Source organism: Lissotriton helveticus, chromosome 10 (genome assembly GCF_964261635.1).
Source record: "Lissotriton helveticus chromosome 10, aLisHel1.1, whole genome shotgun sequence".
NCBI classification, from domain to species: Eukaryota; Metazoa; Chordata; class Amphibia; order Caudata; family Salamandridae; genus Lissotriton; species Lissotriton helveticus.
In genome coordinates this window covers 903,533,352-903,546,341 of record NC_136071.1, presented here as the reverse complement: position 1 = coordinate 903,546,341, position 12,990 = coordinate 903,533,352, and the positions used below count along the sequence as shown (strand labels likewise).

Sequence of the window (12,990 nt, the reverse complement as noted above, 5' to 3'; positions counted from 1 at the left end):
TCAAGAAGTACAGCACCAGTCACAACACCCAATACAGCATTGTAAAGGGGAGATGCAGCAGATGGACGTAGGCTATACAGCTGGCCACCATATACATTACAAAAGTCAAACACCCTTAGGGGTAAAGTAGTCCCTTGTGGGCGTTGGTGTGGGCGTGTCAAAGTACACTTGGGCGTTGGCGTTGGCGTGTCAAACTACACTACACTATTCCTTTGTGGGCGTGCAGCATTGACAGAGGGGCGTGGCACAACAGCGTTGTCAGAGGGGTGTGCCACAAATAAAAAAAAAAATGGCCGCGTATTTTCAGAAACAATGTGCGTGCCCATTCACGATCCACCTTCGCGTCTCACTCGTCCGTCTACAAACACCAAGCTGGGCCGCATTCACGCAGATTGCCATTCCGGCACCATTAATCACATATAGTGCAGCGCAACCTTTGTGGGCGTCAGCGTTGTCAGAGGTGGCTGCACCAAAATTAAAATAAAAAGTGGCGCGCCTTTTGACAGCAATGTGTGCACACATTCACGCTCCACCTTGGCGTTCTGATGACGCGACATTAATGATATATAGTGCGGTGCAAACTTTGTGGGCGTCAGCATTGTCAGAGGGGGCTGCACTAAAATTAACAAAAAAAAGGGGCGCGGCTTTCGCCACCAATGTGCGTGCACATTCACGCTCCGCCTTGGCGTTCTGATCACTTCTCACAGGGCCGTATCAAAACACCAACGGGCGCCGCATTGATGGACCTTAGCATACTGCCTACAAAATTAAACTAACAAAACAAAACTTTACTCCTTTAGGAACGTAAGATTTCTCAGAAGTGGCTGCAGGGGGAAAAAAAAGGGCGCACAAGCGCGACATTCACTCACCGCCCATTTACGCTCTAATGGCTCCAGCGGACACTAAAGGCAGGCAGTGTACTACACGATCTAAGCCACTTCACAATTAAAATTTAGTCCAGGGCTCAGGTGGGGCCTCAAACCAGCCCTCGCAAACACGGCATCACGCTGGGCACTGTCAGCGTACACACATTAACGTTTACTATTACAAACATTACACACATAACATTTCATACCCGGACAACGTCGGGATGGGCTGCTAGTTTCTTAATAAATATTTGTTTTTTTCATTTACTTCTATGGAAACATGTTTTCCAACCTTCAGCTAACATATAGTTAGAGCCATCTTCCTGCCATGCTTCTACATTTACCCGAATGCAAGCTTTACCTTAGGACCAATACTTAACTTCTTGCAGAACCTCCATGGCAGGGAGGCTTGGGGCATGCCATGGCTGCTGTATGTGTTTGGTGGCACTTACAGTTTTACATGCACTGCCATTACATTTGGGTGTCAACAGTGCCAGTTGAGGATATGAATGGAGCCAATAGAGTAAGTGAGTGGAGCTAGTGGAGGAGGAGGGTAGAGACAGGGGAAGTGGGTGTGGCCTCCTAAAAATATTTGAGCACCTGCACTTAATATTTTACAAATCAAGCACTGCCAATGTGTCCTAAATGCGTGGGACGTGAGGCCACATTCAGACACATGGAATGGAACTGTGCTGATATTGATAAGTATTGGCACTGGGTAATGCATAAAGTGTTTTGACCTCCAACATAGTAATTAATACCTCTATTAAACATTGCATATTAGGTATCATAAGTAAACCGAGGAACATGAATATGCAACATAAGGTTTGCTTTGTTGGAATTGGTTACAGCGAAGAGACGGATAGCAATAATACGGATAAAATCAAGGGGACTGACCACAGATTCCTGGGAGAAAGACCTGATAGACTGGTTGTTAGCAGAGGAACTCAGGATGTGTGAAATTAGAGCAGGTCATAAAGTGATGGAGGAAATATCCCAGTGGTCCACCTTAATACAGAAGGTGGTGGATGAAGAAGAAGCAAATGATAAGTCTAGTGAAGGGCTGGAAGAACATGGTGCACAGGTACTGAAACCCTGAGAACTAAATATCCATGAGATTGATCAAGTTAGGCTTGCTGGCATGGAGAAGGAGTGGGGCGCAGATGGAAGGGTGGAGAAATTTAGCAGCTGACAATAACTGCACACCTGAGTAATAATTATGTAGGTATGATTGCGATCTTGGAGCAGAATGTTGTGTCTGATTCTTAAAACACCAGTTAAAAAAACACCAGTTAAAAAAAACACCAGTTAAAACACCAGTTAAAAAAAATCGGATTTCTTGCTGAAATAGGATTATTGACAACTACTTGAGAATTTTTTTTTTTTAACTTTTTACCTTAGGCTGCCTAAACCAGAATTGTTTCAAAGCCTGTTCTACCAATTATCATACCTGCAGAGCTCAAATACACATCCTTGACAGGGATGACAATAGCCTACCAGGCAAGGAACAGAAAATGGTTGCTAACTACTGACCACCTACATGGGATTAGCCACATTGAAGTGGACAGGAATAGTTGACAGAATACTGTCAGCTTTACCACTACCTCTTTTGAGCTGGAGATGTACAAGAAAGTGTCAATTGATTCCCAGGACTCTCCTAGACAGCGAGGCACCACTCACAATAGGGGTGAGAGTCAGATTTGACCCCATAAAATGAGATGAGAGCTCATTTAAATTGGTGAGTGCTAAGGAGCTGAAAATAGGCTTTCTAGTGGTAGATGAGCTTTGCATCTTGTAAAAGGGTCCCAAGTGTAATTTTGCTGTAAGGCAGAGAAGACATGCTGCAAAAAGAGGTGGGGACTGCATGAAAATTGCTAGGATTTAGTGGTAGAAATGTTTGTATTACTGGCTAGAAAGCAGAATAAATCTGGTACCTCAAACACTACATCCTCAGATCATTCCTGGATCTGACAAGCCTACACCTCAAGAAGAAATCCTACTCGGATTTGTTTCCAGTAAGGCCTCTCCAGCCGTTGCTTCTAGCTATGTTCTTAGGGTAGTGATGTGGAATCAGCTTGCCTTCTAGACTTGTGGTCTGTGTCTCAAACATCTATAAAGAGGAAGATTTGCGTCTCACTCTTAGAAAACTGGCCAACCAGGAGGTTTTTCCTCAAGGCCCTTGTGTGAAAACTGTCATAGAGCAGTAAGCTGTTTCTATCTGTCACTTTATTTTGCTCCTAGGTTTCAATACCATTGTTCCCATTGGTAATTACCAAGTCCAAGAAAATTGCTTCCTCCTTTCGGATCGTGTACGTAAACTTCACATGTCTGTCTCTGAAGTTTATCCAATCTGCAAATTCAATTACTAGCTCCTCATTGCCATGCTAAGCCCAACCTCCAAGAGGCTCAGATAACCCTGATCTAGGATAAGATTGTGTGAGCCGGTCTCACAGCATGGAACTTTTGAAATGTGTGTGGTACACTACACCGCATGCATTTGATGTCTACATAGAATTGTAAAAGGCTAGACCTTGAATTGTCAGCCTATTAATGCCTGTCTGAAATGTTCGTTTGTGTTTGATTTTTTGTAGGTACCTAGGGACCTAGGAACGTAGGGTGGGAACAAAGGTTAGACCACCTATACAGTGGCATATGTAAGGTATATATGCCACCAGAGGATACGACGTCCATTGTGACGAATGCCACTGAGTCTGTTGAGCCACTAAGCAGAAAAATGTTGACAGTTTAGTGGGTTTGGGGTACTAGCTCTCTGATTCCCCACATTTAGTTTTTAATACCAAGTGACACTCCATAGAGTATAAATGTTGAACTGGATTGCCACACTGGTTTTGGAAGTTATCATTTTTTTTCCCAGATCCGTATTTAGAATAAGTGCCTCCCTTATTGCAGAGCGTAGGCCGACTCTTCATCAAACTGTGTTTTTTAAGAGCGTGGGGAATCCTATGATGCAGCATGACAGCTGGGGGGGTTAGGGGAGAGGACTTCCGGTCACATTTTTGTATATGTTTAGGAGGAGGCTGATATAACATAAGTACATTGCATAATGTAACAGATTAGAATAAATCTTTTTTTTTTAAATCTTTCGGATGGCTCTATCGGCCCACTGGATTATGCTTAGCGGCAAGGGAGCCAGTGAGGGTACCGTCACAGGCAAGATGACAGTCCACCTGACTCAAAATTAACTATGGGTGAATTTTGCGGATCTGCGGTCCGCGAATTTGCGTGAAATCGCAAATAAATCCACGAGTTCGCGGATTTTCCAGCGAACTCGTGGATTTGTTTGCGATTTGCACTGGAGTACTTTCTACTGGCTAATCCAGTAAGTGCTACCCCATTGGGTAAATGTATAGTGCTTTTCCTACACTGCAGCTGTGTAAAGGGCCAGATGATTTGTCTCCACTGACCATGTGTGCCCGTAACTTTGCCATCGTGCCAAAAGGCACCAACGTCCCTTGAGTGAGCTGTCCATCATAGTTGGGAAAGGACGGGAAGACGTTTGATACTGCTAGTGTGTGGTGCGGGGCCAAACGGGCAGGGCTTCTATGCGTGTCAACGTGCCTCTTTTGTATAAAGGGTCAGAGAGCGAGCAGGGCAGCAGGTGAGGAGAAAGCAGCCTCCTGGTCACAGGAACTACACGGGGATTGCGTTCGAGAAACTCATGGATTCAAAGACCTCCCTCGAGTATTACAGCTAATTTTCGACTGCAGATATGGGGTTAAAGCACACTTGCCCAGCCTCGACCGTGCTCACTAATGTTTTGGGCTGATTAAAACGTTACTGAATTTGAGCTTCAACTCGGGCACCTGCTTTATTTATATCTGTAAGTGCTTCCTGTTGAGGTTTAATTTTTGTGACAGGAGCCTCGTGCCAGAATGAATCCTGCCCTGCATAGTTATCCATGAAGATGCCACCGTTTTGTCATGTGCAATACCTCTACTCAACTGGAGTACTTTTTACTGGCTAATCAGTAAGTGCTACCTCGTTGGGTAAATTTATAGTGCTTTTCCTACACTGCAGCTGCGTAAGGGGCCAGAAGATTTGCCTCCAGTGACTGTGTGTGCCTGTAACATTGGTCCTTTGAGTGAGCTGGCCATCAAAAAAAAAAGAAAATCCGCCCGCGAGCGAATTTGCGAATTTTTCGGTAATTTAGCGAGATTCTCGGATCGCGAAATTACCGAAAATCTGCAAATTTCGCGAGCGGAACGGATTTTTAGCCCATGCTTACTCAAAATAGAGTGATCACATCAGGAATTTGATGGACAGAGTACTCTTCCATGCTTGGCCAAACCCTAAATTGGCCCCTAAATCAGACACACATGGCACAGATGACCTGTGATCCATTGCAGGAATCAGGCCCAGGCACCTATCAAACACAAACTGTAACTTTTGATTAGCACTTCACTTTTTCCTTGTGCTTTTGCCTCAATGCTTTAAAAAATGATGACTCCTGTTCCACTTAGCCTACTACATTAATTTCTGAGTCTTTTTACTCATTAAATTGTCAATTTTTCCAAAATTGGTTTGGGAATTTTATTGTTTTGTTTACTTTACTTTAAAATTGTTGGCAATGCTCAAACTTAACATGCACTGCTCTAGCAGTTACCTGCTGCTTGTGCAATTGCTACCTGGGGTTGACAGGGATTCTCCTAATACTGTCCTTTACATTAAACAAAATTGGTTTATTGAGTTGGCAAGGTCACTGTCTGTAAGAAATTGGGTTACTGGTGTGGGAGGGGGTAACCCTACTTAAGCGCAACCACAATCCTGGTCAGGGTGAGGCACAAGCAAATCCCAATTTAACCTGTGCTCAACTCTCTGGCAACTTGGCACAGAACAGTCAGGCTTAACTTAGAGATGAGGTTCTTTAATTTTGACTCCATCTTACATCTGTCATCAATTTGTGTTGCCTTTACACAGGCTGCTCAATTCATGAAGTGTCTCTGCCCTTTGGACTGCAACGTGTTGAAAACCCCCCTCTGTCCTTGCTTTGAAAGCAATCTCAGACACCAGCTGGCCTAACTGCATACAGACATGTTCTGCCATTACTGATTGACCTATAGGTGCTGTAGTTAATTTACTTGTGGGTTGGGCAGAAACTCGACGTACGGGGGACGTTCTGGTTATATGATGCTTTTTTTTTAATGTTCTCCTATTGGCTAATATTTTGCAGGTCTTGTATGTCCATATTAGGTATTTTGCATGCTTGCAGAAACTAGGACTGCCCCTTTCTTTTATGCTGAGTTTGTAACCCTGAGCATATAAAAGGCCTCTGTGTTTTGTACTCTTTAGACTGCCTCATTCAGTTGCTAAAGGCTTCTGTGTGACGTAGTCTCACTTAATTAAGTTTGATAAAGATGTCTTTTCATATTTCAGCCTCTGTGCCAAGTTCTTTGTATTAGTGAGACCCCTGAGAATGAAGATTATAGTTCTTCAGAGGCAATGTGTAAAGTATGTATGAAACTCTTAAAGAAGTAATAAAGTGAAGACAAAGCACAAGACAAATCCCACGCCAATTTAGAAACATGGAGCAAATTAAATGAAAAAGTCAAAGCCTAAAAAAAACAAAAATCCAATTAGTAGAATCTGAGATGTGCAATTTTAATGATTTAAATGAAAATAGCTCCAAAAAGTTTAAAGCGCCCCTCGCAGCTATCTAGTCGTGTGATACTGGGACAAAGTCACAAGTTCTGGCCGACTGCAATGGAGAGTGGGTCGGATACATGGAGCAGATGAGTCTAGTTTAAAAGTTACCTTCTCAGTCCAGCGCAAAGATCCTCCATTCGCGGTGAAGTGGGTAGCAAGGAGTAGAGAAGCAATGTGGACCATCATAAATGTAGTGCGAAGAGCAGCCCAGGCATTGCAGGTGGGTGTCACTGTAGCACAAAGATTCTGTTGTAGTCATGAAAGGTCAGGCCAGAGCTTCACAGTGGTGCTCCCCACAGGCAGTAGATGCTGTAGCACCAACGATCAGGCTGACAAAACTTACATTGGCAGGATAATCGAGTGACAAATTTTGGCACCAATTGGCCTGGTCATGGTCGTAGAGCCCAAAAACTTACATTCCGCTCCACAGAGGTCACACCAAGGGTCTAGGGCCTGAGGGGCACAACTTGGGGTCAGGGGCTAGCTCCGGCTAGATTTTGGTGCTGCTTTAGGTGGTTGTGAACTGTTGTGCCCCTGTAGCACTGAACAGGAGGCCAATGGATTACCCCTAGGAGTCACGCTGGGAGTCCTGGTTCAGCTAAAGGTCCAGTCCATCTGACTCAGGCAGGAGGACAGCCACTCTGGGAGTCCTGGTTCAGGTACAGTTCCAGTCCATCTGACTCAGGCAGCAGGGCAGCAATCAAGCATGGCAGAAGGTCAGCAGGGCAGCAAGCCAGCAGAGTGGCGGTCCTTTTTCAGCAGCACAGCAGTCCTTCCTGACAGAGTCCACAGCTCCAGAAGTGTACTGAAGAGTTGATGTCTGAGATCCAGTATTAATACCTGGTACCGCTTTTGAAGTGGGGGAAACTTCTAGAGGTTTCCCTTTGAAGTGCACTGGTTTCCTGCCTCCTCTGCCCTTGCTTCAGACTAACCACAGGGAGTATAGATCCCTTTGTGTAGAGGAAGGATACAGCCTAGTTAAGTGTAAGTAGGGCTGTGCCCAGCTCCTCCTGCCCATCTTTCCAGTGTTGCCCCAATCCGGCACACCTAAGCTCTCTATAGTGTGTGACTGTCTAGGAGGGATGCACAAAGTCTGTCAACTACACCCAGTTGTGTGACCCAGACTGGCTGCAGGCACTAAATTGCTATGGCATAAAAATGTCAACTTTCTAAAAGTGGTATTTCAAAATTGTAACCAAGAATATGACTTTCCCATAGGAGAGGATTTTCCCCTATAATTCCAAAGACACCGAACATGAACTGATTACCTGTTCCCATTTGGAAGTTACAGTGTATTAAATGTAAAAAGGTAACTCCAATGTTATCACATGGCTAATGCAAGGGGGCTGTCCTCCTTGTGAATCTTCCCATACATGATGAACAGTCATGCCAACAGTAATCAGAGGTAGGCCTTGCAGAAGCAAAAAATGCATTTAAGAGTTTTTCATTATTAGGACATGTAAGACTTCAAAGTACATGTCCAGCTTTTTAAATAGACTGCACCTTGCCCTCTGGGGTGTCCAGGGCCTACCCTAGAGTTGAAATATATGTATTAAAAAGGAGGGAGAGGGTTTGACAAAAGGTTTATTTTGCAAGGTCGAAATTCCAGTTTAAAACCAAACACACAGGTTGCAATGGTAGGCCTGATACATTTTTGGAGGGACTACTTTAGAGGTTGGCATGGTCAGTACTGGCAAATCAAATGTGCCCCATTGGGTATGATACACATTTACCATGTCTAGAGACAATAAAAAAACACTTTAGCACTGATGATCAGTGGTAAAGTGTGCATTTTCCTAAAAGCCAACAAAAACGTGTTCAGAAAACTCGAGGGTGAAGGCAAAAAATTGGGGAATGACATTGCAGAAAAGACCGTACCAAAATAATCCCTACTTTCCTGACAACATCTTTTCGCCATGTTTAATTGTGCATAAACAGGTCAAGTAAGTGTTTCCTGCTAAGGACAAAACACCAACTTGTTTCCACAAATCAATCAGAATCTACATTTATATTAATACAGCCAGCTGGAAAGAGTGAGAGGCCGATTTCTTCAAAGAATCAACATAGCAATTAAGAGGCGAAAGGTTAGTCGAGTCGTAAGCACTGCTTCGCATTTCACATTCAGCATTTTTCACATCATTTGATTAGTCAGAGCAGAAACATTTCTGTTTGCTGAAACCAGCAGGATATGAAACAGTTCAGGGATTAGGAGCCAGAGGCAGCAAATCCCTAATTATGCAGACTTTGACCTGACTGAAAAATCACATAATTCTAGTGACCCCTCCTCTTCTTGCCCATTAATGGAAAAAAAACGACCACCAAAAGGTGAGCATCGGGGCATCACGTTGACGTGCATCAATGACAGAAAAGTCACCATTAAATTCTAGATCTAGGAAGGGTTCATTTGTCATAGAAATGTCTCGTCCAACAAACGATCAACTGCACCATTTAATGATGGAAAAAACGAAGCGTGCTGAAAAGTAAATCCTACATATCTCCAAGAGTATACAAGGAAAAGACATACTCACAGGCATTTTCGTCGAGGTTTTTCAGTAAGTGTAATATGCGTTATTTATGTATTTAATATGTTGTTATAGTGCCACTGGACTAAGCGCCATTACAGTGCTGTTCAATAGATTGCATGTGATCATATGTGTACAGAAAATGCATCGCGAGAAGACGGGCTAGTATGCCTTGTGTGGCTATTGGCATTCTAACACAGTGAACGTATTATATTGTTGAACCTGCCCTACTTCTGATGCCTGACAACGGGCTTTGGAGCTGGTTACTTTTAACATGTGCTGCTGCAGAGGCTATGGGGCTAAGGGTGTTTTCTTTCACTCTGATTTCAGTGTTGCGGTGCACTTTGCATTTTCTTGGTTTGCCACTGCCCGCTTGAGGTTAGTTTTAGCAGCTCAATGTCTGTATTTGTGTGTTTGATTGCAGGCCCTTAAGACCGCCAGCTTCATGGTCTGTTAGTAGGCAGGATCAGATGCCTATTTACGCCTACCTCTCTTCTGTCACACAAGTGTGCTTACATGTGCTGTTTGGAGTGACCTGCTGGTCACTGTTCTAGTGTTTGTGGTGCCAGCCACTCCCCAAGGGCTGGCTTACATTCCACCCCAGACCCATCCAATACAGGTGTCACAGGAGAAGTGTGGCTCAATGGTTAGAGCAGGCAGACCTTGATGCAGAGCTCTGGCCAGGGACCAGGGTTCGATTCTCGTCTCGGCGGGTCTCCTGCTCATTAATTCCCCTGACTGGATATTCTCGCCTCAGTGCCTGTTCTGATCATGGGTCCCACGCTGCAACTCTGGGCAATAGCTTGCTTAGTCTCCACAACGGCCCAAAAAGCGCTGGGATGCCTGGCTGCACCTGGGGGGTGCCCAGGAGTGGACATTTCCCAGGAAAGCCAGGAAGGGTTCCTAAGTGGTATACGGACAGCGCCGGGACACCTCCGGTGGAGGTAGCTGTGTGCTTTACAAATTCCGACATTTACAAATTCCGACAGGACATGTGGCTCTAATGCTTACATTCCACCCCAGACCCATCCAATACAGGTGTCACAGGACAGGTGGCTCTAATAAAAGGGGCCGGGCGCATGTGCCCTGTGGACAGTTCCACTAACTATATTCCAGTGGCTATGTTATCATTATAAGTGTTTAGGGGCCTAGGGACCTACCATTTTACACTGTTCTGTCACCAAGTGTGTGAGGGGTTAAAATGCGGTTTAACTTAATTGAGAAACTGGTTACATATTGCACAAGAAACAAATTGAAAGTGAAAGCGGGTCCTGGTATGGTGCATATTTATTTGCGAATCAAGTTTCCTGCCGGTTTCCTTTTGTTAGTTTCGTGACTGCACAATACTCGGCTACTTCTGAATTAGCGATTATGTCGCTTTCTCAGCTGGGGCCATTTTGCGTTATACTCTTCTATACTTCAGCATGAGCATGTCATCTGCATTCTTTCGCATATCCTTTGAAAAATCGTTAAAATGCTATAATTTGAAGGTACAATATAGATTTACTCCTTATTTTTGCACACAGTTTGACAAATTATAAACAAGCTCAGTAGGGTGCTTTTGTCGGAAAGTATTTAACATTTGGCAGGTCTGTGCGGCTACAAGAGGCCAAACACAATGAAAAGCAAAAATTTTCAAATTATATTTTTCCATTTCCTCACGGAAGAGGACTCCCCGCCCATTCCTTTCTTTTCCAGCCAGGCCATTCATGGTAAGCAACTGCAGAGAACACAAGCCCTAGTTACACCTTTCATTTTCAAGCGGATTTAATTTATTCTTCTTCACTTTCTGAAACACTGACTGGTTAAAGCTTTGGCAAAACCTTGCGGTCGGCTGACGAACCCCCAAAAGGTACCATCGTAACAATTTTGTTAAATCACGGAATGAACGTCATTGATAAAAGTTGATGATTTGTTTTGGTTTCTCCAAGTCACCTGTGCAGAAGTTTCACTGATGTTTCTGCCTTTCACATTCCTACAAAAAGTGTCCTTGCTAATGAGTTTTCCAAGCATGTGGTGTCATATTCATCACAATTCTAAGCAGGGAAGAAGGGAACTCTCCACGTTAGCAGCTTAGGCGAGGCTCCCACTGGGCCTGATACACTGGGTTCACATAAACATTAATTAGTTGTTTATGAGCCTCTAATGACTGCAGGTTTGCACAAATAATTCTGATAAATACCACTGCTAGGAAATATCATGAGAGAGGGTTGTAAGGTTTCAGCAGGCATGCACAGGGAAGGAAACACATAAAGAAAAAAGTTAAATAGAAGAAAATGCAGAGAGAGGAATACATTAGAAACAATGAGCATGATTAAGATATAAAGGAAAAAGTAAGGCTGAGAGAAAAAAGATTGGAAAGGGAAACAAAGGTTAAAAAGAACACAAGGAGAAAGAAAGGGGGACAGGAAGGAAACATGAAACGAAAGGTAAAAGGTCAGCTGGAAGGGTAAAAGAATAACCGGACAGAAGAGTGAAAGGATTGACTGGCAAAAGTGTAACTGGATGGAAGTATAGAAGAAGGAACAGATGAAGATGAGTGAATGGATGGTTAGATGACAGATGGATACATGAACATGGATGGGTGAAAAGATGAATTGGTGGATGGGGCAATAGGTTGGTATATGTAAAGGTGAAGGTATGGACAGATGGATGGATAAATAGATGGAAGGATAAATGGATGGATAGAGGGAAGGAGAGTGAAAGGAACTCTTTTTAGGATGGTCACATTTGCTCGCTTCGCATGTGGGGTCTGCTTAGAGGTTTGATTGAAGAGGGGGGCATTTTGATTTTCTGATTACTCCCTTGATTCTAAGCCAGTTTAGGAGTCTGTAACTCAAACCAATAAAATTGACAAAGTTCCATAGTAAAAGCATATTGACACTTTAAGCACCATTGAGTTGGCCTAACGGCTAGGGCGCTCGACCTCGGACCTGGGGAACTGGGTTCGAGTCTCGGTAATGAAGCTAAACCTCCTGTGATTCTGGGCAAATCACTGAATTTCCCCGTGCCTAACAAAAGTGAATGTGTGTCCTCATGTAACGTAACTGTTGCTATGCAACACGCTCTGATGCCCGATTCGGATTCGGGTCTAGGTCGCGCTATATAAAACTCTGGAAAAAAAATGAAGGAAGAAGTCTTCTGTGGGAGAGGACAGAGTACATTAAGGCACGCTTTCATCATATCTACCGTTTGCCTCATTGTGACTATCCTACGGGAATACATTTGTGTGTGTGCACATTGTGCATGCATACGTAGATGTTGATGTGTGTGTATAGTACGATTACATTATACCCCCACAATAAGGTCATACACGTCATATACTATACCTACTGGAGAACTTTGGAGAAGAAATGGAGCAGATCTGTGGTGTCAAGTGTGCTTGGGTGTTGGAAGGAGTTCTCATGGGGACTTGTCATATCAGGAGAAATGCTCTAACACTTGAACACTGATCATAGAAACACTCAGCCCTGCCACTCTCCTGGGGACCCTGTAGCTGCACCAAGTTGAGTATTCAGTGTCGCACCATGCTGCTTTTGAGTGTCTTATTGCCCTTTATCACAGTGACAACAATGGCTTTACAAGCACATTTTAAGTATGGTTGAACTCGGATGGATGCCACTTTGTGATCTCTACGCTTATATAAAGTAACTTCACAAGGCTACTAACACAAGTGCATGATATTTGAGTTGTGCGTATGTGTACAATAACATGCATGTGTTCGTGAAATGCCCTTAAATGTATTAAGGGAGGAGGCAAATAACTGCACAGTTCAGTTTCAAAGCTGAATTCATTTCTAATTAATTTAATTTGTTTTATTTTAAAAGAAAGAAAAAAGTAATTGAAGCAATGTTCCAAGCATCATGCTACTGTGTACTTTAAACCAAAAACAAATCTCATTCAGGTGATTAAATCTGTTCTTTGAATTCTGAGACAAT

The 12,990-nt window shown here is 43.6% G+C and overlaps 1 protein-coding gene and 1 long non-coding RNA gene across 2 annotated transcripts in view; one reads left to right on the top strand and one right to left on the bottom strand.

The window, feature by feature from the left end:
• The window catches only part of CNTNAP2 (contactin associated protein 2), a 2,169,461-nt gene that overhangs the window by 1,936,547 nt on the left and 219,924 nt on the right, over nucleotides 1–12,990 (bottom strand). The window lies entirely within an intron of this gene.
• LOC144784624 (uncharacterized) overlaps nucleotides 1–12,990 on the top strand; it is a 199,635-nt gene that overhangs the window by 183,838 nt on the left and 2,807 nt on the right. The window lies entirely within an intron of this gene.